Below are 24,405 nucleotides of genomic sequence, written 5' to 3' on the forward strand. Positions count from 1 at the left end.
TGGAGGGCTGCTATGAGGGACTTTTTATCTCTTCTCTTCTGCCTTCTCTTCTCAGCTTGCTCTTGCCACTTTACTGCCTCAATGAGCTGCAATTTAAATTTATCAATTTTCTTAGGTTCTGCTATGGCCATTTCTGCTTTTAACTGAGTTTCCAGGAAACTCATACTTTTTCTTCCATTCTCCTAAATATCTTGCTGATCCGGGAGAATAAGTGTTCATAAATTTAGGATCCCCCATTAATTGGGGTTTACTGTTTCCCTTTCCCATAGTTGCAACTTTGGCACAAGCAAACGATCAGTCACAACAGCGCGGGGATCGTCCACTGTATCAGGCTTCTACAGGTACTAATTACCTGCGGATACAGCCGTCCACCACACTCAACTTTTCAATTTTTACTTGTGCCCAACAAAATACACAGTTTAAATAGGTAGTGACACTGTTCTATTCAGCCGACAATAGTCCGTCAACTACCATCAATCACACGTTCTCATTCACTCACACGCTCTCATTCACTCACACGCTCTCATTCACTCACACGTTTCAGTATCCCTGATACTTTCTTTTCGTCCCTGACGAATAGCGCTTTTACTTTTCAAGTGTCCCTGACACTGCTATGTCCCTGACATAGGTTTCGTCCCTGACGAACTCTGCAGCTGCTTTCTAGTGTCCCTGACACTGCTATGTCCCTGACATAGGTTTCGTCCCTGACGAACTCTACAGCTGCTTTCTAGTGTCCCTGACACTGCTATGTCCCAGACATAGAAGTCAACGCAGCTCACCTATTTCTGCAGATACGTCTCTTGTCCGGCCTCCGTCAAGCAGCAGAAGTGAAGAGGATCTTTTCAGGCGAGTAGACACCGACCTCCCGTCGAATTCACGAGGGTGGATTTTCCTCGGTCCCCTATGGGACCGACTGCGCGCAGTTTTCCAGCGTCCTCGTCCTCCTCTTCACCGTTGATGCTGTATTGGAAACCGGGCGGAAACACCAATAAATGTTGGTTCTAATCAAACATCTACACAGAGACTTTCTTTTCTTTGTTCTAGGTTGAGCTCGTGACTTTTAGGAGACACACACTCGGTGATGTCCCCGGCTGCGCAGCCCCGAGCTCGCCCAGAACACTTTATGTGATGTGGTTACATGACTTCCAGGCACCATCTCACTTTACACAACAGGGGAAAGTTGAAACATAGGTTAACTTCAAAGTTCATACAGAGTTCACATCCATATCTTTACATGTCTTGGTGATTTGCACAGAAAAACAGAGAACATCCTTGACTGTGATATGCCTGGTTGCACCCTTTACATAAATCTGTCTGCAAAATGACAATTCTCATAACACAGTTAGCAATTTACAATGCCCTTATTCTAACACTCCCCCTCGTCTACTTTATGTTGACACTGACTGTTGTAGGCAGGGTGGAGGACAGACCAAGCTCAAGGAAAGATTTGGTGGGTGGCCAAAGTTGATCATCAAGCTGGACATCTACCACTTCAAGCGGCGGCTGGCGGCTGGCTGTACAAATGATGCTCATCCTCTCTACCCCATCTTTATGGTCAAACTGTCGTGCTGCATCTTTGAGTCGGATGCCAGTGAAGTCGCACTAGTGTGGCGAGCCAAGAAGGAGCAGCTAAAAAGGGAAGGTGTGCCTGGTATCACTGACAAAATAGTGGACCAGCACATCACTAAGGAGGACCTGGCTCTGCACTGTGGGAGGCAGACAAGAGGAGGGCAACAAACTGTCTTATTAATCAAACAGCTTCTGAATGAGCTGATGGGAATTAAAGGCAGAGATCTCCTAGGTGTGCCTGTCTTGGACCAGGAGAGGATGCAGCACATTTGGAATGTCCAAAAGAGGCATGTTAAATGTATACAGGATGAACCAGGTGTGCACCGCTATACTGAGACAGGAAGCACTGGAGGGCATTATCCTGCCAAACTCCAGGTGTGCCAGGGGAACTACATCCCTTGAATCCTTCCACTGCCACCTGCACAGATTCATTCCAGGCCATCATTAATCACTATATGTAAAAATGGTTTTACTGTTTACTATTGTGTAGCCTGGAAACAATGACACTTGGAGTGCTGTTCAAATGCACAAGGACAACAAATTTATCTAATTTATAGTTGATTTTATTACTTTGTGTTTTTTTTTTTTCAAGGAACAAGTGCCAACAGCCTGAATTTCCAGCTTTACCTTCTTGAAGGCCTAAACAGATGAACCAAGACCGTGAAGCAGTGTCGTGTCCTGATGTTCTTCTTACTTTTGGGAAACTAGCAACCTGACTGACTTAAATTTACTAAGTGTGGCTGGCAATCCTCTTCATCAGGATCACAAACATGAGAGAGACCATTGAATCCAAGTGCACAGATGTTTATTCACACAACACACAGTATAGACAAGGTGAGTTACCCTGGGGTAGACTGACAATGTTTCTGAAGCTCCCTGCTTTATACCTATGGTCAAGGGTTTGAGCTACGCCCCTTGACCCTCCTATTTTCATTTCAAAGTTATGTCCATTCACCATTATTAAATTCCCTTTTTTGGTCAGATTGGTGTATAGCCCCTTCTCAATTACTTTTTTTGAGATGCTGGGGGACCCACACCCCGCCCAAGTCTTCTACTAGGGCTTGGTGTGATTCTCCCCCCCACTTTTTCCCCAATGCTTGGTTGGATTCCTAGATACATACAGTGATATATGACAGACATTATCATATACTCATCCTTCCCATATATGGTTATGCTGCAGAGCATTTATACTCACACGTCTTGTTGATGTCACACATTATCCCTCTGTGCTTAATGCTTTCCTGTATGTGATATATGACTTTCCAAAGTTCTTCACACATTACATAGTTTGCCTAAGTGCTGTCTTAATCTCGCAGATTTTATACACAACAGCAGCTTCCATCACAGTCACGCCTCCCTCCCTGTTCAGCTATTCAGGAGACCTTGTGCACTGTGTCAACACACATAGTGTCAAGGTGTTTGGAAGGAAGATGGTCCCTTCTTTTCACCCACCTGAATACAGAATACTGTTAGCAGGAATTTGATCATCTTTGTATTGTGCCTCCCAGGGGAACTGATAGGTGGCCTTCCTGGAGGTGAGTAGTTGAACATCCGGGTAAGCGAATCACTTTTGTCTTGCAGGCGTGTCGTGTTGTGTGTGTTGTGTGGTTCGTCTGCAGACTGGCGGCAGACTAGCTGTGGTTTGGCACACCTGGGAACCGGCTAGACTTTGAACGGTTCACTGGCTGCTGCATTCCGGTGCTGGTCGGGTACCTTTCTGTTTTGACCGGTGTTTGTTGCTATTTCCTGACTTAGCGCTCGTTGGCCTACCGGTTAGCTTAGCTAGCTAGTTAGCTTAGCTAACATGGCCTCTCCCTCTCTCTCTCTCTCCTGCTCGGTGTGCCACATGTTTAGTTATTCCTCTGCCTCCTTTAGCGATAATGATACCTGTATTAAGTGTAAGGTTCTGTTAGCCTTGGAGGCGAGGATCACTGATTTGGAAGCGTGGCTCCGCACCTTTGAACAAAAGCCAGCTAGCCTAGCCCCGTTAGCTGGTGTGGAGCCACCGAGCTCAGGGTCTGTTAGCGGTCCAAGGGCAGCTCCGGAGCAGCCCGGAGAATTAGCCTGGGTGACGGTCCGAAGGAAACATACTCCTAAGCAGAAGCCCACGGCTCATCACCTGCCTGTTCATGTTTCTAATAGATTTTCCCCGCTCAGCGACACACCCGCTGAGAAACCGACTCTGATAATTGGCGATTCCATAGTCAGGAACGTGAAGCTAGAGACACCAGCGACCATAGTCAAATGTATTCCTGGGGCCAGAGCGGGCGATATCGAGTCAAATCTGAAGCTGCTGGCTAAGGCTAATCGTAAATATGGGAAAATTGTTATTCACGTCGGCAGCAATGACACCCGATTACGCCAATCGGAGGTCACTAAAATTAATGTTGAGTCGGTGTGTAACTTTGCTAAATTAATGTCGGACTCCGTAGTTTTCTCTGGACCCCTCCCCAATCTGACCAGCAATGACATGTTTAGCCGCATGTCGTCGTTCCGTCGCTGGCTGTCTAGGTGGTGTCCAGCAAACGATGTGGGCTTCATAGACAATTGGGCCACTTTCTGGGGAAAACCCGGTCTGATAGCGAGAGATGGCATCCATCCCACTTTGAATGGTGCAGCTCTCATCTCTAGGAATTTGGCCAAGTTTCTTAGCCGACCTAAAGCCTGACAATCCAGGGTGGGGACCGGGATGCAGAGACTGTCTAAAACGCTTCTCTGCAGTTTCCTTAGAGCCGCCGCCCCCCTCAAACCACATAGAGACTGTGTCTGCCCCTCGAACATATAAATCAAATAAATCAGAAGTTAACAGAAGAGGAGTTATTCATAAAAACTTAAAATTAAGACCACTCCTCTTATTGAACAGAAAAACAGAACTGTCAAATGTGGATTATTAAATATTAGGTCCCTTTCTTCTAAATCTCTGTTAGTAAATGATTTGATAACTGATCACCAAATTGACCTACTTTATCTTACTGAAACCTGGTTACAGCAGGATGAATATGTCAGTCTGAATGAATCAACCCCCCTCAGTCATAAAAATTATCATGTTCCTCGAAGCACAGGTCGAGGTGGAGGAGTAGCTGCAATCTTCCACTCAAACTTATTATTAAACTTTCATCCTCAGAACAGTTATAACTCATTTGAGAGCCTCACTCTTAGTCTCTCACATACAAACTGGAAAACACAAAAACCAGTTCTACTTGTCATTTTGTACCGTCCACCTGTTCCTTACTCAGAGTTTTTAACTGAATTCCCTGACTTCCTGTCTGATTTAGTGCTTAGATCAGATAAAGTCATTATAGTGGGAGATTTTAACATTCATGTAGATATTGAAAATAACAGCCTCAGCATTGCATTTAATTCTATATTAGATTCAATTGGTTTCATTCAAAACGTTAATAAACCCACCCACTGTTTCAATCACACCCTTGATCTTGTTCTGACCTATGGCATCGAAATTGAACATCTAATAATTTTTCCCCCAAATCCTGTTTTGTCAGATCATTCTTTAATAACTTTCGAATTTAAAATGATGGATCATGCAGCGTCTGGAAGAAAATTCCACTACAGCAGATGTTTATCCGACAACGCTGTTAATAGATTTAAGAAAATGATTCCATCTTTATTTGCATCTATGCCAAGTATAAACATAGTGGAGGGCAGCTGCCTTAATCCTACGCCCTACCAAATTGATCATGTTGTTGACAGCGCTGTAACCTCACTGCGTGAAACGCTTGATTCTGTAGCCCCTCTGAAAAAGAAGTTAGTGATTCAGAGAAGACTAGCCCATGGTATAATTTACATGTTCGTACCTTAAAGCAGGCATCACGAAGGCTGGAAAGGAAGTGGCGTTCCACAAACTTAGAGGAAATTTTTCTAACCTGGAAAAACAGTCTACTAACATATAAAAAAGCTCTCCGTAAAGCCAGAACTGCATACTATTCATCACTAATAGAGGAAAATAAGAACAATCCCAGGTTTCTTTTCAGCACTGTAGCCAGGCTGACAAAAAGTCACAGCTCCGTTGAGCCCAGTGTTCCCTTAGCTCTCAGCAGTGATGAATTTATGAGTTTCTTTACAAATAAAATCACAACTATTAGAGATAAAATTCAGCAGATGCTTCCTATACCTGCAATAAATGAATCTTTTACTACAGTAGCTCTTGAATCATCTGTAGGACCTCAGTTATGTTTAGACTGCTTCTCTCCTATAGATCTCTCTGAATTTACATCAGTAGTTGCTTCATCGAAATCATCAACGTGTCTCTTGGACCCCATCCCGACTAGACTGCTTAAAGGCACCCTGCCATTAATGAACTCATCTTTATTGGACTTGGTAAATTTATCTCTAGTATCAGGCTACGTACCACAGGCCTTTAAGACTGCAGTAATCAAACCTTTACTCAAAAAGCCTAGTCTTGATCCAGGAGTCTTGGCTAATTATAGACCAATATCCAACCTGCCATTTATTTCTAAAATCCTAGAAAAAGCAGTTGCTAAGCAGCTATCAGACCACTTACACAGGAATGAACTATTTGAAGATTTCCAATCAGGATTTAGAGCACATCATAGTACAGAAACAGCACTGTTGAAAGTTACCAACGATCTTCTCTTAGCCTCAGATAATGGACTTGTTTCGATACTTGTCCTCCTAGACCTTAGTGCAGCATTCGACACCATTGACCACAACATCTTATTACAGAGACTGGAGCATGTGATTGATATCAGAGGAACAGCGTTAAAGTGGTTCCAATCCTATTTATCGGACAGATTCCAGTTTGTTCATGTCCATGATGAACCTTCCACACGAACAAAAGTTAGTTATGGAGTTCCACAAGGTTCTGTGCTAGGACCGATTCTGTTCACCCTGTACATGCTTCCTTTAGGATATATCATTAGGAAGCACTCTATTAATTACCACTGCTATGCGGATGACACTCAGTTATATCTATCTATTAAACCTGTTAACACAAACCAGTTAACCAGACTTCAAGCCTGTCTAACTGACATAAAGGCCTGGATGACCACTAAGTTTTTACTTTTAAACTCGGAGAAAACAGAAGTCATTATATTTGGGCCTAAAAATCTCAGAAATAACTTTTCTAAAATTATAGCTACTCTAGATGGCATAGCCCTGGCCTCCAGCACTACTGTAAAAAACCTTGGAGTTATTTTTGACCAGGACATGTCCTTTAACTCACACATAAAACAAATTTCTAGAACTGCATTCTTTCACCTGCGCAACATTTCCAAAATTAGGAACATCCTGTCTCAAAATGATGCAGAAAAACTAGTCCATGCATTTGTTTCCTCAAGGCTAGATTACTGTAACTCATTACTATCTGGATGTCCTAATATCTTAATAAAAAGCCTCCAATTAATCCAGAATGCCGCAGCCAGAGTCCTGACAGGAACTAGCAAGAGAGATCATATTTCTCCTATATTGGCTTCTCTTCATTGGCTCCCTGTAAAATATAGAATAGAATTTAAAATCCTTCTTCTCACATACAAATCCCTTCATAATCAAGCTCCTTCATACCTTAAAGACCTCATAGTACCATATTATCCCAATAGACCACTTCGCTCTCAGAGTGCAGGCCTACTTGTGGTTCCCAGAGTTCTCAAAAGCAGAATGGGAGGCAGAGCCTTTAGCTATCAAGCTCCTCTCCTGTGGAACCAGCTCTCAGCCTGGGTTCAGGAGGCAGACACTCTCTGTACTTTTAAGGCTAGACTTAAAACCTTCCTCTTTGACAAAGCATATAGTTAGGGCTGGCTTCAGGCAACCCTGAACCATCCCTTAGTTAGTTATGCTGCTATAGGCCTAGACTGCCCGAGGACCATCGGTGCACTGAGCTCCCCTACCCTAACCCCCCCCCCCCCCCCCCCCCCCCCCCCCCCTTCCCCTCCTCTCTCTTCTCTCCTCCCACCTCATGTATATTCCACCATTGAATGTCACTAACCTTGTGCTCTCTCTCTCCCCTAGTTTGTGCTCTCTCCCTCTCTCTCTGTTCTCTCTGTACCTTCTGCAGGTGTCCCTGGTCCTGGAGCTGTTTATCGCTGATGTGCAGTTACTGGCCCCACCACCTTGCAGTGTCTATTTGTTGTTTATTGTTGCTGTTCTTTTCTCTCTGCTCTATCCACTCACCCCAACCGGTCGAGGCAGATGGCCGCCCAAACTGAGCTCGGTTCTGCTGGAGGTTTTTTCTTCCGTTAAAGGGAGTTTTTTCCTCTCCACTGTCGCCAAGTGCTTGCTCATAAGGGAATTGTTGGGTTTTTAGTTTTAGTTTTTGTAAAGTGCCTTGAGATGATTTGTATTGTGATTTGGCGCTATACAAATAAAATTGAATTGAATTGAATTGAATAGGTATAGAGTACCTGTACCAGCAGACAGGAAGGGACTGACTGGGCAAGACTGACCAGATGCTGGAGGATGTAGGGACTGAGGAGGAGTCAGAAGATGAGGGCTTTGAAGATGCTGGTGTGGACCCCACTCTTAGGTTGTTAAATTTTACAACCCCATCCTCTGACTCATCCGCCGCTACCACAAGCACAGCCGGCATCACTGGAGCTCCTATTCCTGCCACTACTAGTCCCATTGAGCCTGCATCCGAAGCAACTGGGCAACAGCTGGTATGAAAATACTTTGCCCAGTGACTTAGTTTGTTTATCAGTTTTAATTTGTATTCATTTAACATTATTTTTATATTACATTTTCCAGACAATCCATCTTTAAGAACAAAGGAGACATGCAGAGTTGTGGAAACTACAAAGGAATAAAGTTGATGTGTCACACAATGAAGTTATGGGAAAGAGTAGTGGAGGCTAGGCTGAGGTCAGAAGTGAGCATTTGTGAGCAGCAGTATGGTTTCATGCCAAGAAAGAGCACCACAGATGCAATATTTGCTTTGAGAATACTGATGGAGAAGTACAGAGAAGGCCAGATGGAGCTGCATTGTGTCTTTTTAGATTTGGAAAAAGCGTACAACAGGGTTCCAAGAGAGGAGCTGTGGTTTTGTATGAGAAAGTCTGGAGTGGCAGAGTTGTATGTCCGAGTGGTGCAGGACATGTATGAGAGCTGTAAGACAGTGGTGAGTGTCAGGTTTACGCTACACTGACATGGTTCTTTTCCCTGAAGGCAATGAAACACACGACAACTTTGTACCGAGTATATACTCTGCAAGTGAAAATAGGCCTCAGTTGCAGATGGAGAGAAGAGACTTTCTTCTCTCCCCCATGCGACCTTGACTCTCCTTCGCCCTCGCCGCCTTTCACTGAGCAGTCCTTTATTTTTATAGTGAGGAACAAACAAGGCACATGATGCGAGTGCAGTTAGAAGTTTCAGCTCATCATTTACACAGATCAAAAGGTTATGTGGTTTATCTGGGAAGATAGACACCTGCTAAAACATCTTACACAAACATGGTATTGTCTTAAACTATGTTTCTGCCTGGTTTCGAACCAGGGACCTTTCGCATGTGAGACAAACGTGATGACCACTACACTACAGAAACTGACACAATCAAAAATAAACAATATGACATGTGCAGTAGTGCAAAGATGCTTTACAGTATTATCACCAATTCTGTGCATATTTTTGAATGGAGTAAACAGCAAAGCCAGTTGTAGTAGGTGGTCCTGTCAATGGCTTTATTCTTTTCCAGTTCTTTTAAAAGTGTCAGGTTTACGCTACACTGACATGGTTCTTTTCCCTGAAGGCAATGAAACACACGACAACTTTGTACCGAGTATATACTCTGCAAGTGAAAATAGGCCTCAGTTGCAGATGGAGAGAAGAGACTTTCTTCTCTCCCCCATGCGACCTTGACTCTCCTTCGCCTCTTTTCACTGAGCAGTCCTTTATTTTTATAGTGAGGAACAAACAAGGCACATGATGCGTGGGTGCAGTTAGAAGTTTCAGCTCATCATTTACACAGGACAAAAAGTTATGTGGTTTATCTGGTAAGATAGACACCTGCTAACACAAACATGGTATTGTCTTCAAATCATGTTACACAATGACAACAATTGTACTTTTGACCTCATGACCCCAACAGTGAGGTGTGCTGTAGGGGTGACAGAGGAGTTCAAGGTGGAGGTGGGACTGAACCAAGGATCGGCTTTGAGCCCCTTCTTGTTTGCTGTGGTGATGTACAGGCTGACAGATGAGATTAGACAGGAATCTCTGTGGACCATGATGTTTGCAGATGACATTGTCATCTGTAGTGAGAGCAGGGAGCAGGTGGAGGAACATCTAGAGAAGTGGAGGTTTGCTCTGGAAAGGAGAGGAATGAAGGTTTGCTGCAGTAAAACAGAGTACATGTGTGTAAATGAGAGGGACTCAAGTAGAACGGTGAGGTTACAGGGAGTAGAGGTGAAGAAGGTGGAGGATTTTAAGTACCTAGTGTCAACAGTTCAGAGCAACGCAGAGTGTGGAAAAGAAGTGAAAAGACGTGTGCAAGCAGGTTGGAATGGGTGGAGGAAAGTGTCAGGTCTGATGTGTGACAAAAGAGTGTCAGCAAGAATGAAAGGAAAGGTGTACAAGACAGTGGTGAGACCAGCAATGTTGTCTGGTTTAGAGACAGTGGCACTGAGAAAAAGACAGGAGGCAGAGCTGGAGGTAGCAGAGCTGAAGATGTTGAGGTTCTCTCTGGGAGTGACGAAGATTGATAGGATCAGGAATGTGTACATCAGAAGGACAGCTCATGTTAGATGTTTTGGAGAAAAAGCCAGGGAAGCCAGATTGAGATGGTTTGGACATGTTCAGAAGAGGGACAGTGAATACATTGATAAAGGATGCTGAGGTTAGAGCTGCCAGGAAGGAGGCCTAGAGGAAGACCAAAGAGGAGGTTCTTGGATGTAGTGAAGGAGGACATGAGGATAGTTGGTGTGGGTGAGGAGGATACAGAGGATAGGGTTACATGGGAGGCAAATGATTCACTGTGGCGACCCCTGAAGGGAGCAGCCGAAAGGAGAAGAAGAAGAAGTTTTTACTGATTGTATGTTCAGAGCTGTGTTTTCTTTGTGTTAATCTTGGTTTATCTTATTTATAACTTATATGTCAATGCTGTAATGTTGCCACAACATGGCACAGGAATGAGTGTGAGTGTGTGTGGTTGTGTGTCTATATGGACTGCAAAAGACTGCTAACCTGCCTTTCACCCAGAGAGATGGGATAGGCTCCAGCAGATCATGTGATCCTAAATAGAACTAAGTGGGTGTAGATAACGGATGATAGATGACATGTAACAGGTCACTCTAGCTAATGTTCCTGTTTCATCTGACAAGTCCCCAGCATGTGGAAGGACACCAGATAATCCTAGGAGACCAGAAATGATTGAGGTAAAGCACATTGGGGAGTGGTGCGTTGTTAATTATGACAATGAAGCATACCCAGGTATCATCATGGATGCAGAAGGGCATAGTGTGAAAGTTAAGTGTATGCAACGCCATGGCATAAACAAGTTCAAATGGCCAAGTCTTCGGGACGACATCTGTTGGTACCATGACTGGCAGGTACTTTGCCTAATACCAGAACCACAGGGTCTGAACAAGCGCTCTGTACAGATTGAAGCGTCTGCATGGAAGTATGTGGAACAGCAACTGCAGAACTGTGCCATGTCTCTGCAGAAAGGGAGAGACTGTTTGGAGATGCGTCCAAGTGATCTTTCTGTAATATTCTGTTTCAACTGTTCTCCACTTAAAAAACATTTTTCTTCTTGTTCTACAGTTGAATGTTTTGCTTTAACTGTGCAGAATGATGTTTGAGTTGAGTTTAACGCTAGAAGGCCACATTAATGTCTCATTTTGGACATCTTTATTCAATGGCTGCATGCAGGTAGAGTGGATCAAAACCAGTCTGTTCAACTGGTAATTTCCCCTTACATGGGAAAAGGCATTTTTTTACATAATTTTCTTGCATTGTTCCTTGCATTTATGAGGCCATTCAATGACATTTCACAGCGTGTCCACCCTGTCATGACCAGGGTCCACTCTGTCATGTCACTGTCCACCCAGTTATTTTCATGTTCTATGAAAATAAACAAATTATTTTCACAAGTTAGTAACATCTTTTGTGTGATTCCTTTATAAACAAATGAGGGCCAAATAGTATTGTTTGAAAGTTTGACCAGATATCTTTGTTGTTAGATTTTATTTAGAAAAGAAAGTGCAACTCCCGCAGATTTTACAGAGAAACAAATAGTTTGCCATAATTTCATTATTATCCAAATACTTTTCCCATTAACTAAAATATATTGTTGAGAAAGTGACTAAATAGTTTTCTGAAAATGTACATTTTATAATCACTATGTAATTACAGTGTATTTATTCTGCTTTGAAATTGTCCATGACAGGGTGGACATATTTTGCTGTTTACATGTAAATTGTCTGCTTGCAGTTAATTTATAAAAAGTGTGGGAGCTTGACCAATATGCATTTCTAACATCATAACATATAATTAATACATCCATCCATCCATCCATTTTCTACCGCTTATCCGGGGCCGGGTCGTGGGGGCAGTAGCCGAATCAGGGATACCCAGACTTCCTTCTCCCTGGACACTTCCTCCAGCTCTTCCGGGGGGACACCGAGGCGTTCCCAGGCCAGCCGGGAGACATAGTCCCTCCAGCGTGTCCTGGGTCTTCCCCGGGGCCTCCTCCCGGTGGGACATGCCTGGAACACCTCCCCAGGAAGGCGCCCAGGAGGCATCCGAAACAGATGCCCGAGCCACCTCAACTGACTCCTCTCGATGTGGAGGAGCAGCGGCTCTACTCCGAGCTCCTCCCGGGTGACCGAGCTCCTCACCCTATCTCTAAGGGAGCGCCCGGCCACCCTGCGGAGGAAGCTCATTTCAGCCGCTTGTATCCGCGATCTCGTTCTTTCGGTCATGACCCAGAGCTCATAATTAATACAATGAATATAAAGTTCAATGGAAAATCTCAGCTTTTTTGTTGGGAAATGGGGAAGTCTCAAAGGCACCTTATGGTGATATTGACTCAGGTATTTGTACTGCAGATTATAAAGATTATAAATGGAACAGCAGAAAGAAAGTTTGGACTGAGTGAAAAACCTGTCAGGAACTGGAGCTATGAATAATTAATTTTTAATGCTATAAAAGAGGCAAAGGTTGATCATGGTCAGAAAGCTCAATGGTGGGGAGCAAATATAAAATTTTCACATTAAAAACATTATTTTATTATTAATAAAAGTATTAAGACAATTTGTTTCATAACAGAACTCAGACTGACTTCATACAAATGCAAGACCAGTCTTCCCAGCATGTGTCATCATTTGTGACTGTGTCAGTGCCTCCAAACAGTGACTCATTTTTCTTTATATTGATTCAACATGTCATGGCAGCATGTTTATCCATTAGACACAAAGCTTGAGATAAGAGGATTATGGCACTACAGTAATTTTTCTGAGGAAAAAGTCAAAAGTCAAAAGTCAAAATTCTGAACATTAGAAGTCTGAGAATAAAGTCAGATCTGAATAGTCGAAATTAAGATAAAGGCAAATATCCAGTACAATAGTCCATGTGCTGCCTTTAAAGTTAAAAGTAGTTAAGGTATGTTTAACCCTCTGGGGTCTGAGGGGGTTTTTGGGGCCTGGACAAATTTTGACATGTCCTGACATTTGTGCTTTTTTCAGTGTTTTTTAAACATATTAATGTCTAAAGTCTAATAACACTGTAATCAGCACAAAATTGGCTACAATAATATGTGAGCAGCAAGTTTATACATGATTGTGTTTTTGAGAAAAAAGTGTTTATGCATGGTTAGTGAAAAACTACAATTTTTTACTCACTGAAATAAGACCATAAAAGACAAACCTTGAAGACCTGCATGTTGTAGGCTAAAGTGTTTACTTCAGAGTGCTGTGAAAGTCATCTTGTTCACACATTCACAGTAAACAATACACTGATTTAAATTTTCTAAGACACTTTTTGTCCAGAAAGGCCATATGCAAGAGGGTGTGTCTGAGGATGAATAGTCATGTGATTTACCTGAGAACACAAAAGACACACTGAACGACCAGACAAAGACCCGCATAATGAGCCTTTCAGTCAATGTAGATGGGACGGATTAGTGCAGCACAATACAAAACAATGAGGAGCCAAACGATCCTCATTTGAGTTAAAATCAGTGTTTTTACTCTGAGGACAAGCTAAACTATTTGTCTCTGTGTGGAATGTAAGGAGGGCCGCTTCACGTGCGTAACGCGCCATCATCCAAACGCGCCGAAAAAGTGAGTAAATTCTATGATGAATTTGATATTTTGTGTCATTTCTCGGGGGCGTGCACATATTTACCTGGTTCACCTGAGATTATTTACATGTGAACAGTGGACAGTGTACAAGGCGGGACCTGTAATGAGGTGAGACGGGAAAAATCGGACTTCTCCTTACGTTCATACGGATTAAATCAAAAATGATGATTTGTTTTTGACTTGAATTGCTTCACTCAAAAGAAAACATTTCAAGCTTTCTAGCCATATTATTCTTATTTTTATGAGGCAAGTATTTGCTGAGATTCTGGTTGTTTTATTTATGCGTCTGTGAAGAGAAATGGCAGAGACAGAAAAGTCAGAGAGCGCACCCTGTCGGCTTTCTTTATTTAAAAAAGCACAACGTTTTGTTGTTATTATGATGGTATACCACTAAAAGTAGACCCTTTACAGATTTGAATGATATACTTCTTTTATCTGTACGGTCAGAATTGACAGAGTAATTTAAGTTTGTTTCGGCCTTATCAGAAAAAGATGCGTCAAAACGCGCCGGCTCGTGCGTCGACCCCAGAGGGTTATACTGCTCATGTTAACAAGCATTTCTCTTTGTGTGAGAACTTCAGGATGTTCATAAAAAAGATTACTATCCAATCCTGCTACTTCCAAGTTACTGAGTGCGTGAGTGGGGACAACCTTTTGCTGACACATGGTGGTTAGAAGAAAATTCATTTTCTTACCAAAGACATTCAATTGTTGCATAAGACGCTCTGAACGAAATGAAGCTGTACTGCCAGGGTCTAAAAAGGTGTATGTATGTATAATCCTATCTCCTTTGACCGATTTCACTTGCACGGGTAAAACAGACAACAATCACTCCTTCCAACTCCTGCATGGCCTCACATTTCCATTGGAGAAGGAGGGGCAATAGAGGTCCCCTCCGCTGTCGGTTGTTCTGTATCCATGCTTGACCTTTTCCTACGGATAATGTGAAGTACAGTAGGGTGTTTCCTCTCACATCATCCGTTCCTTACAGTCTTTGTTCACGTGTCCATTACTCAAGCAGCCAAAACACAGTCCTTTCTCCTTTAGAAAACCTATTTTGTCTTCATGTCTCATTGCCTTGAACCTTGGACAATACTCCATGCTGTGATCACGACTGCAACATACACACCATTTGGCACTGTCAGCTAAATCACGGCTTAAACTGTTCCCTTCGCTAGATGCACTCCTTGCCGTAACGTTAGTAGCGAAGCTGTTTCCTCTACCAAAGGACGACCTTGAAATGCCTTTACTTTGCCCTCTTGTCTGGGTTGTAGATTAAGCATCCTGTATGTCTCCAAAAAGTGGGTCGGAGAGTATTTTTGTTTGCTTTTCTATAAACGCAACCAAATCATTAAAACGGGCTCTGTATTTCTGTTTTTCCAAGATGTCGTGAACCTTTGTTCTCCATTGTTCTCTCATCTTAAATGGGAGTTTAGCAACAATTCTTTTCATATTAGCTGGCATATCCAATTCTTGCATATGTTGTAGTTCTTCCATTACATTGCAGCAGCTCCTTAAAAACAATAAGGACCACAGCAACTTCACATCCTCGGAACACACATTTGGCCAAGCCAGGAAATACAAACAGTCTGCATTGTTAGCCTTTGATTCTGTTCCATGCTCGAATGCACTAATAAAATGTAAATACTGCAGTGGCATAGATGTCAAATGCCTGTGAGGAAGGCTCAAGTTGTTCATTAACCGCAGGAGCTTGTCTGACATTCGTCAGCTGCAAATCCTGTATACTATTAGTGAGTGATACCTCAATTCCAGTCTCTATTTTTTGTTTTAAAGAGACTGGTGCCTTGGGTTCCAGAGGACTGAATGTTGGGACGAATGATTGAACTTCAGGGTTGAGTGTAGTATTGTTTGTTTTACTATATCCTTTTGAATTCACAGTTACTTTAGTTTGGCTTCCACAGTCCGTGGCAGCTTGCAGAACAGCTATTTTCGCATTTGAAGTTTCAATTTCTGCTTCTAATTCGAGCATTTCCGTTTCTCTTCTCAGCTGTTCCTGTCGTACCTCCAACTCATGTCTTTTCTTTAAAACAGCCGCGCGGGCCAAAAGAGCAGCCCGGTCTGCTTCCACTTTGATACGTTCAGAGGTGTTAGTTTTTCTTGTTTTATTGCTACAAGAGCTCTTTTTATTTGACCCTTTGCTTGAAACATTTGATATACTATCCTCTGGATTCACGTCATCAACCGTGCAACCTTTAGGCACATTTTGAATTTGAATATTAGACCCTTTCCCCAACCATGATTTCACATCAGACATAAAGGAATCTTCAACCAGCATTTTAGCCTTGAACCACACATTGTGTTTATCACTTACTTCCACAGTCATTAAAGAAATATAAGGGCTTCATTAATCCTTTTAAGATCATCACACAAACCAAACATTTTTTTAAGAGTACATTCAACGTCAAAGCAGTTATTTTTATCTATCAATCCTTTAACATTTTCTCTTAACCTTCTAATTTGATTAAATAAATCTTTCCTGTTGCACTGCAATCTTTCTATCTTTTTTGCATTTCATTGTCCTTCATTTCAGCAGAAACTCCAGAGCCGACATTCGAACACTCATCCATATTTATCGCTTTGTTTAATTCAGTTCAAACGCATGGTAGACCAAATAACTGTTTAGAGAATGTTTATTCTTCACTCTAAGACCAATGCATTGGATTTACGCTCACAAACTGTGTGCACACATATTAAATGGCCATTAATAACTCGTAGCGCTACACATACCTCTGTACAGAGCCGTCGGGCGCCTTATTAAACCATCCAAGACGATAGTTGTCACCGGATCCTGAAATTCACTTTCTGCATCCTCCTGGAGGCCGGCGTCCTCTTCTACCAAACGATGCGGCTGTATGTTGGCTATTAATTTTAGCCTTCCCACTAAATAGTGCGATTCACCGTAGCCATCTTCACACACTCACTGCTACTGTTCATGTATCTTCTTCTTCCAAGCAAAAACAAAAATGGCGTATCTTGGACCCACATAGTGAAGCAAGTTTTTTTGACAAATGTAGTGTCCTGCTCCTAATCACTAGCAAGGACGCTACTTACTTACCAGAAGATGTGTCTGACGCGTTGTCCAACTTGTTGGTGATAAAATTAAATAATGGGCTATCAGCCATAGGTACGAATTAAATGTTTACAACTTTATTAGGAACTTTAACATTTGAACCCAGGGTCTCCTGTTTTCTAGAGAGGTACCAAGAATGGAAGCAATGCTGGCTGACTGGAGAGAGAGCACAGAGGCAACACCCCATGATCCAGGTAAAATTGTGAAAAAATGAGGCCAGAAGACACATTGCACATCTTCTTTAATTCTCCTTTTTGCAAGATTTATGGTAGACTCCCAAGTCTCTCTGGACCTGTAACCCAAAGTTTGATCTATGGAAACCATCTTTGCTGTAGCCACTAATTCCCAGTCTTATCTTCCCCTTTGCTGCTGATGAGACATGTTAGGTAACAGCCATTGTCCGCACGTTGGATTTAATTAAATTCCGTTAGTTATTTTCCCCTGTTGGCTCATTACATGCACTGTATTTAAAGACTGATTTCATTAAAGCTCCTTTCAACTTTCAGAGGTAAACTGTTCATAAAACCATGAGCTCAGGTGGTGAGAAGAAGCACTACCAATCTGGTAATTTGGCCGAATGGTCTAAGACGCTGGATGAAAACTCAAATCTTGATTGAGGCATGGGTTCAACTCTAACCAGTGCCAGTTCCTTGACATTGTATAAGTTGTTCCTGCAAAGTTTTCTTTTTTCAGAATCTTCACTTTAAGAATTAACTTGTTGTGACTTGGATGTTAATGGAAGACACACCACATAGATTCAGTGTTTGCTGGTTATGTTTGTTAAATCACAGTTAATTGTGTAATTGTTGCTTGTGTTGCATAGTGGTACATGACAGAGCTCATGCTGGTTGATGCTGCCTTGAACACCTACTGTTTACAAAGCACACTCAGTATTCTAAACGTTTCCCTTATTAGACTTGCCAGTGTCGATGGACCACTCACATAAAAACAGTGCATCCATAGTTGAATGGATTTCCTGGGCTAATATGAGAACAAGAGCAAAGAGATAAATCTGTCAGTTATATCTGAGAGGTTATCCTGTTAACAATGACTAAACCTGCTCCTGAGCTGGTTTGAGTTTGCAGATGTGTTGCTGGGACAACAATCACACCATGACTTTGGAAGAACCAGAAGATCCAGGATCATGTCAAATAGCCAGTGAAATTATCTGGCTAACCAGTTATGAAGAACACACGTCTAGTTTGTTTTTTACTTTCTTGTTTGTTTTTGAGCTTTGAAGCTTGGAACGACCTTGTTTCAGCTTAGTTTTAACAGATTGGTGTTACTGTCCTGAAATGCAGCCTAATATTACGAAAACTTGCATAGACCAGTGGTAGTGGTGAGTTGAACCCATGACTCAACTGAGAGTGGAGAATAAATCCAGCACCTTAGACTAAAAAAGAGACTTGAGTGGTGAAGTGTTTTGACTCAAGAAGAAGCCCAGTTACCATGACTCAACTTCTGGATAACTTAACATGGATGACTGACATGAATCTTCACAGACTCTCAGCCAAGCTAACAGATGAAATTCTCCCAAACAGCTGGTTGCAGTGGGATTTGAATCCCATGCCTCAAACGAGACTAGAGGTTAAACCCAGCAACTTAGACCACTCGGCCACATTACCAGGTGTCTTATATGTCTTGCCTTGAACAGAGGTATTTCCATTAGAAAAATAGGAAAAAACATTTGTCGGTACACAATAACTGTTCAAAGCAATGGTGGAGGAACAAGTCCACTTGCTTATTAATGAAGACATAATGTCTCCAGGTCCAAGTAACTGCTGGGCATAGAGTCATAACTGTGACTTACACTCCACAGCAACTTATATATTTATGTTTATGTTATGAGTGACAAGACTCCATCCACCCTCTGCTGCTACTGTAGTTGCTGGGTGGTAAACATCAGTCACACCTCATCAACATCTGCCAGTTGGACAACCGCCAGAATAGCCACATCTGTGGCACCATTGCACCCACTGGCCAAGAGCTCTTGGCAGGTGACCCAGTAATTTCTCTCAGCCTTATTCAGCACCACCCCTTTAAGGTTTTTGGGGGACTATCCGTATATTTAACACTGACCGTCAGGCTGTTTATTCTTGGGTTTGGTCACAGCTAACATTGGTAAGCTCAGGCTGAGTTTTCTGCACCTCACATGCAATAGTCAATAAACAACTTCTGTTTCTGCCTGGTTTCAAACCAAGGACCTTTCGCATGTGAGGCGAATGTGATGACCACTACACTATAGAAACTGACACAGTGCATAAAATACAACATTGTACAATAAGCCAATAGGGCACCTCTTTGGAGAAGCTAAATTCAAATGATCCAAAGTGTTTCCATCCATTCATCCATTTTCTATACCCGCTTTTTTCCTGAACCAGGGTCATGGGGATCTGCTGGAGCCTATCTCAGCTGTCTTTCGGGTGGAAGGCAGGGGTACACCCTGGACAGGTCACCAGTCCATCACAGGGCCACATAGAGACACACAAAGACAGACAACCTTACAATTTAGATTTGAGTTACAATTTAGATTCACCCATCAAACTAACATGCATGTTTTTGGACTGTGGGAGGAAACCAGAGAACACCCACGCAAGCACAGGGAGAACATGCAAACTCCACACAGAAAGGCTGGGTTGCAAACCCACGATCTTCTTGCTGTGAGGGAACAGTACTAACCACTCATCCACCATGGTGCCCCGAAAAGTGCTTCATCTTTAGCAAATCATAAAGGGGATCAGATTTTTCTTTAAAAAATACAGATGTGCTCCTTTAATGTAGAGGGTAATAGGTTTGCTTCAAACATCAAAAGCACCTGCACAGCATCCTAGAAAGCTGGAACAACTAAGTACTGACACATGGCATTTTAAACCTGCTTTTGCATTGGCCAGGAATCAAACCCAGATCAGATCAGTCTCTCTGTGCTTCCTTTGATGAGCGTACCTGATGGAGGCTACACTGTACAAGTCACTCTCAAAAGCCAATGACATGACAGTATCCATGACTAAATCCATCACCATTTGTACTCACACCTTAACTAAGACTGTAGTAAAATAATCAATCAGGTATCAGCACAGCGATGCCTCCAGCTGGTGGTTTGCAGGTTTCACAGCTCTTCTGTAGATCTCAGAACAACTCAAGTGCAGCAGGAATTTGAAAACTGGTTATTTCATTAGACATTTTCTCATTTCTGTTTTGTGCCCATGGCAATAAAAATACTCTTAAAGGCCATAATATGTGTATAAGACTATGGCATCAGCTTGTGAAAATTCAGCTGAAACAACAGTTGTTTGAAGCTCCAAAGAATAAAATCCAAGAAGTCATGTCATCATGCTGGACACATAACCATTAAGTTGATGTGTCCATCTCATCCTACTGCTGGAAAGTGCAGGATACTTGGTCAGCACGGCTATACTAGTCTGTGTTGATGTTACAGTCTATTTTTAGACTGTCCTGTCAAATATGTTATAGGTAGATTAGTGGTGATGCATTCATGTGATGTCTCTTAGAAATACATTTTCATGGTTAAGAATCATGAACTGATCTGACCTATTACCCCAAAAATGCAGATCTTGCCACTAGATGACCTTATAAAAGGTATTGCAGACAAAGTGCAACATCTACAATGTCAATGAGTTCATCCAGTTTTCCTCTTGTTTTCTGTTTTAGCAAAACTGTTTAAGATTTCTTATCAAATTCTGATTGCTTTAAATAATTTCCATTATAGGCAATGTGAGGCAAGGCAAGTTTATTTGTATAGCCAAATTCATAGAGTAATTGAAAATCCCTTACAGAAATAAATGACAAGTTAAAAGTACACAGGCAAAAGTTAAATTAACTTGAAATAAATTAAAGGCGAATGAGCGCAGATGAAACACTTTCAGTTGTCATATGCTGAGCTAAAAAGAAAAGTTTTTAGTTCGCACTTACACAAAAATTAGAGATATTTGCAAGTTGAAAGTGAAAGTGACTACTATTGTCAAGTATGGTGACCCATACTCGAAATTCCCCTCTGCATTTAACCCACCCGAAGTGCACACACACAGCAGTGTACACACACCTGGAGCAGTGGGCAGCCATTGCTGCTGTGCCCGGGAAGCAGTTGGGGGTTCGGTGCCTTGCTCAAGGGTCTCACCTCAGTCGCGGAATTGAAGGTGGAGAGAGCGCAAGTTGTGAATTCTGAAATGACTAAATAGTGAGGCATGTTCTTTATTACAATTCCCCCCATTCATCAGACATATTAATGTCCACAAGCTTCTGGTTCTGCACACTTCTGATTGGGTGTATATCACCCTATCCAGGTAATCAGAATTAGTAAAGCAGGGATAATTGGAAAACAAGCAGGGAAGTGGCCCATGAGGAACATTGACTGCTTCCCCCTGGTCTATGGCTTATTGCTGAAATACTATATATATGTATATGTACATGTATATACATTTACTCTGCTTCAGAACACAGTTGAAGACGCAGCTGATCCATTACAGTATGAGCCTGACTCTTTATTCACTCTTTTTTCTTGTTGGCTCTGCTCGTTATGCCTTCTGGTAAGATGGCAGCTGTAGAGTTCCTGTTGGTGAGGGTCATAAGCAGCTGCTTAATTACAGACACTTCCTTCACATTACATATTTTTATTTTATTGACATTACTTTGTAGAAACCTGTTTTCACTTTAACATTAAAGAGATTTTGTAACTTTTTTCCTTCTATAGAAGGAAGTGAAACACATCACATGAACCCTCAGTGTTTGCTTTACAGTGACACCATGGACATGGTGGTCCTCATAGTTTAAGTCTGAAAACACTATATAGCCACAGTCACACAAGCACTCATCACAGAGTGGAGCTCTCACTTCCATAAATACACTTTGTTTCCAAATGAAATATTCAGTTCATACTCCAATGTGAATATAAACACCTTCTTGCAAATATATCACGTCAACAAATGTAAATAATGTACACAAACTTTACTATTGTCACACATCATCGATTTCCACACCACGATATTGTGACAGTGACTCAAACACTGATAACACTCCCATAGAGGCCCAGTCACACACTGCTGACACTTAGCAACGGTTACTAAGGGGGCGGGGCTTCAGCTTCTGGTGACGTTTGCGTCTCAAAATGGCGGCGACAATAACTGAACCAGAGCATGGAAACAGCGATAACTACTACAAAACCGAGATTAAAGAGGAGAACCAGGACCCAGGTTTCGTCTACCAGGACTATTACAAACATGAAATTAAAGAGGAGACTCAGAACCCGGATTGTATCGACTACGACCACTACGTCATTGTTATGAAGGAGGAGAACGCAGACCCGGGTTTTATTGACCAGGACCACAACAAAGGCGCATCTAAAGAGGAGGATCAGGATCCGGATTGTGTCGAACTGGACGAATACAAGAGCGGAATAAAGGATCAAGAGCACACAGATCAAGATTTCATCGACCCAGACCACCTGACCATCGAGCCCGACTTGTCCTCTGGTCCCAGCGATCAGCAGGTCAGTGTTCAGGACTTAATAGATAGAAAACTGAGGTCAAGCCAGTTTGACAGGTATCTTTCAAATCATTGTTTTCAGATGAGTTTACAGCAGGACAGACAGACAAAATAAAGTATTTACTCTTTCTAAAGATTATAAATAAATAATAAATAAATAGTTTATGTTAAAATCTACCTTCATTTCAATCCAGACTATAAAAAAGGTCAGTTTCTTTATGGGACTATACTATACTATACTATATACATACCTCATATGAAACCTGTTTACTGCACCACTTGTGTGATATGTGCCATTATCCTATTTCAGTGGGCTATAAAGACCCCAGTTCTCATAAGTAGAAGAAATAAATGATTACTTCTTTTTCCGTCTAAACCAGGGGTATTCAACTAAAATTTAAAGAGGTCCAGTTAGAGAAAATTTCTTGAAGCAAAGGTCCGGAAGATCATAACGTCTAACTAGTTAGTGTGAGATGTATTTAAGTAGCCTAGTAGTTTTATCAACATCTGCATGTAATCAATACCTGACTGTCAAATCAAATGAATTCAGTACAATTCAAAAACTTTCTGACAATATTTATTGTCATGTAACATACAACTGAACATATATGTATGGCTGTAGATATGTATAATGTTCTCTCATTAACTAAGTTCTCTCTCTTTCTCCGTCTCACTTTACAGTTTCTCTCCCTTTGTTTTCTACATGTATCGCTATCTTTCTTTTTCTAAACTGTGAGATGTTTCTTGTTCTAAACTGATATTAACAAAAGCAATCACCTCCCTTAGGATGCTGGGCCTTTACAAAAGAAACTAGGGCTGCACCTATCGATCATTTTTGGAGTCGAGTATTCTACAGAATATTTCAGCAATTACTCGAGTAATCGGATAAAATACTTTTGAATTTTTAAACAATAATTCTGGATACAATACAGTAATATTGTGTAATGCATGATAGGAACAACAGGTTACCTTGAAATGATGTTAACTTGTGTCAGCTCCGACACAAGGTAACACTTCAAATGCAAAGACACACACACCTACACACACCTAAAATGCAAAGAGATGAACCTTAGTCCATGCTGGTATGGTAAGAGACCAACTGAAAAACTGCCTTCAAGTAGACTTTATAGAAAACAGCAAGCCCCCAAAGGCAGTGCCATTAGTTCTATTCTGCACCCTGATTATTGGCTCAGCAGTGATGAGATTGATTTTGCTTCTCACGTTATTGCAAATGAATACACAGAAATTGATGGATTTCAGTCCAAACTTTTATCTAGTGTATTAAAGGAGGAATTGTGGGTACTCCTAACAAGCCACTCATTCGAATTGTACACACTGGGGGAAACCATTGGGTGACAGCAAGAAACATCTTTGCTGGTAGTAATAAGGTTTGCATTTATGATAGCTGTCGTGGCAAAAAGCACTTGGAGGCAAATCTCAGGTTAAAGGATGGCAAATTTAATAGACAAAGCAACAGAGTCACAGCGGAACATACGGTCTGCAGAACAGGTCAATACCGATTGACCGCGAACACAGAAAATGATCAGCTTTAATATCTGTTGAATAGTATTAATTTACACATAAGTCACTCACATGTAAGTCGTGCTGGCAGGATGGCATCTTCTTCTTCTTCTTTTCCTTTCGGCTGCTCCCTTTAGGGGTCGCCACAGCGAATCATCTGCCTCCGGATGGCATTCATAATATAATTAGCGTCTCTATGACTTTTCGTCTGCTTCCTAATGAATACAAAGCCGTGTCAAAAGTCTTTGTTGAATTAACACAAGGAGGTAGCAGACATTTTGTCTGTCAAGGTGTAAATTTCCCTCACAAAAACCTCTCAACAGTGTTGGACATCAGTGCCACACAAGCCTTATTGGGGATGTTAAGGCCAAAGGAAGACCCATTCGTGGTAATTTTTCCTAGTGTTCAGCAGCAAAGCAATAGCAGCAATTGTGGTTTGTTTGCAGTTGCATTTGCACA

At 41.9% G+C, this 24,405-nt stretch overlaps 1 protein-coding gene, 2 non-coding genes and 1 pseudogene across 3 annotated transcripts in view; 1 reads left to right on the forward strand and 3 right to left on the reverse strand.

Moving 5' to 3' along the window:
• The window catches only part of LOC113137743 (NACHT, LRR and PYD domains-containing protein 12-like), an 884,868-nt gene that overhangs the window by 658,523 nt on the left and 201,940 nt on the right, over positions 1 to 24,405 (reverse strand). The window lies entirely within an intron of this gene.
• The window catches only part of LOC113137738 (zinc finger protein 208-like), an 852,137-nt pseudogene that overhangs the window by 532,783 nt on the left and 294,949 nt on the right, over positions 1 to 24,405 (forward strand).
• Positions 9,007 to 9,079, reverse strand: trnav-cac (transfer RNA valine (anticodon CAC)). Its single transcript has one exon. It is a non-coding gene; the product is annotated as a tRNA-Val (tRNA).
• On the reverse strand, positions 19,103 to 19,175 carry trnav-cac (transfer RNA valine (anticodon CAC)). Its single transcript has one exon. It is a non-coding gene; the product is annotated as a tRNA-Val (tRNA).

This window comes from Mastacembelus armatus, unplaced genomic scaffold, assembly GCF_900324485.2.
Source record: "Mastacembelus armatus unplaced genomic scaffold, fMasArm1.2, whole genome shotgun sequence".
Lineage (NCBI taxonomy): Eukaryota > Metazoa > Chordata > Actinopteri > Synbranchiformes > Mastacembelidae > Mastacembelus > Mastacembelus armatus.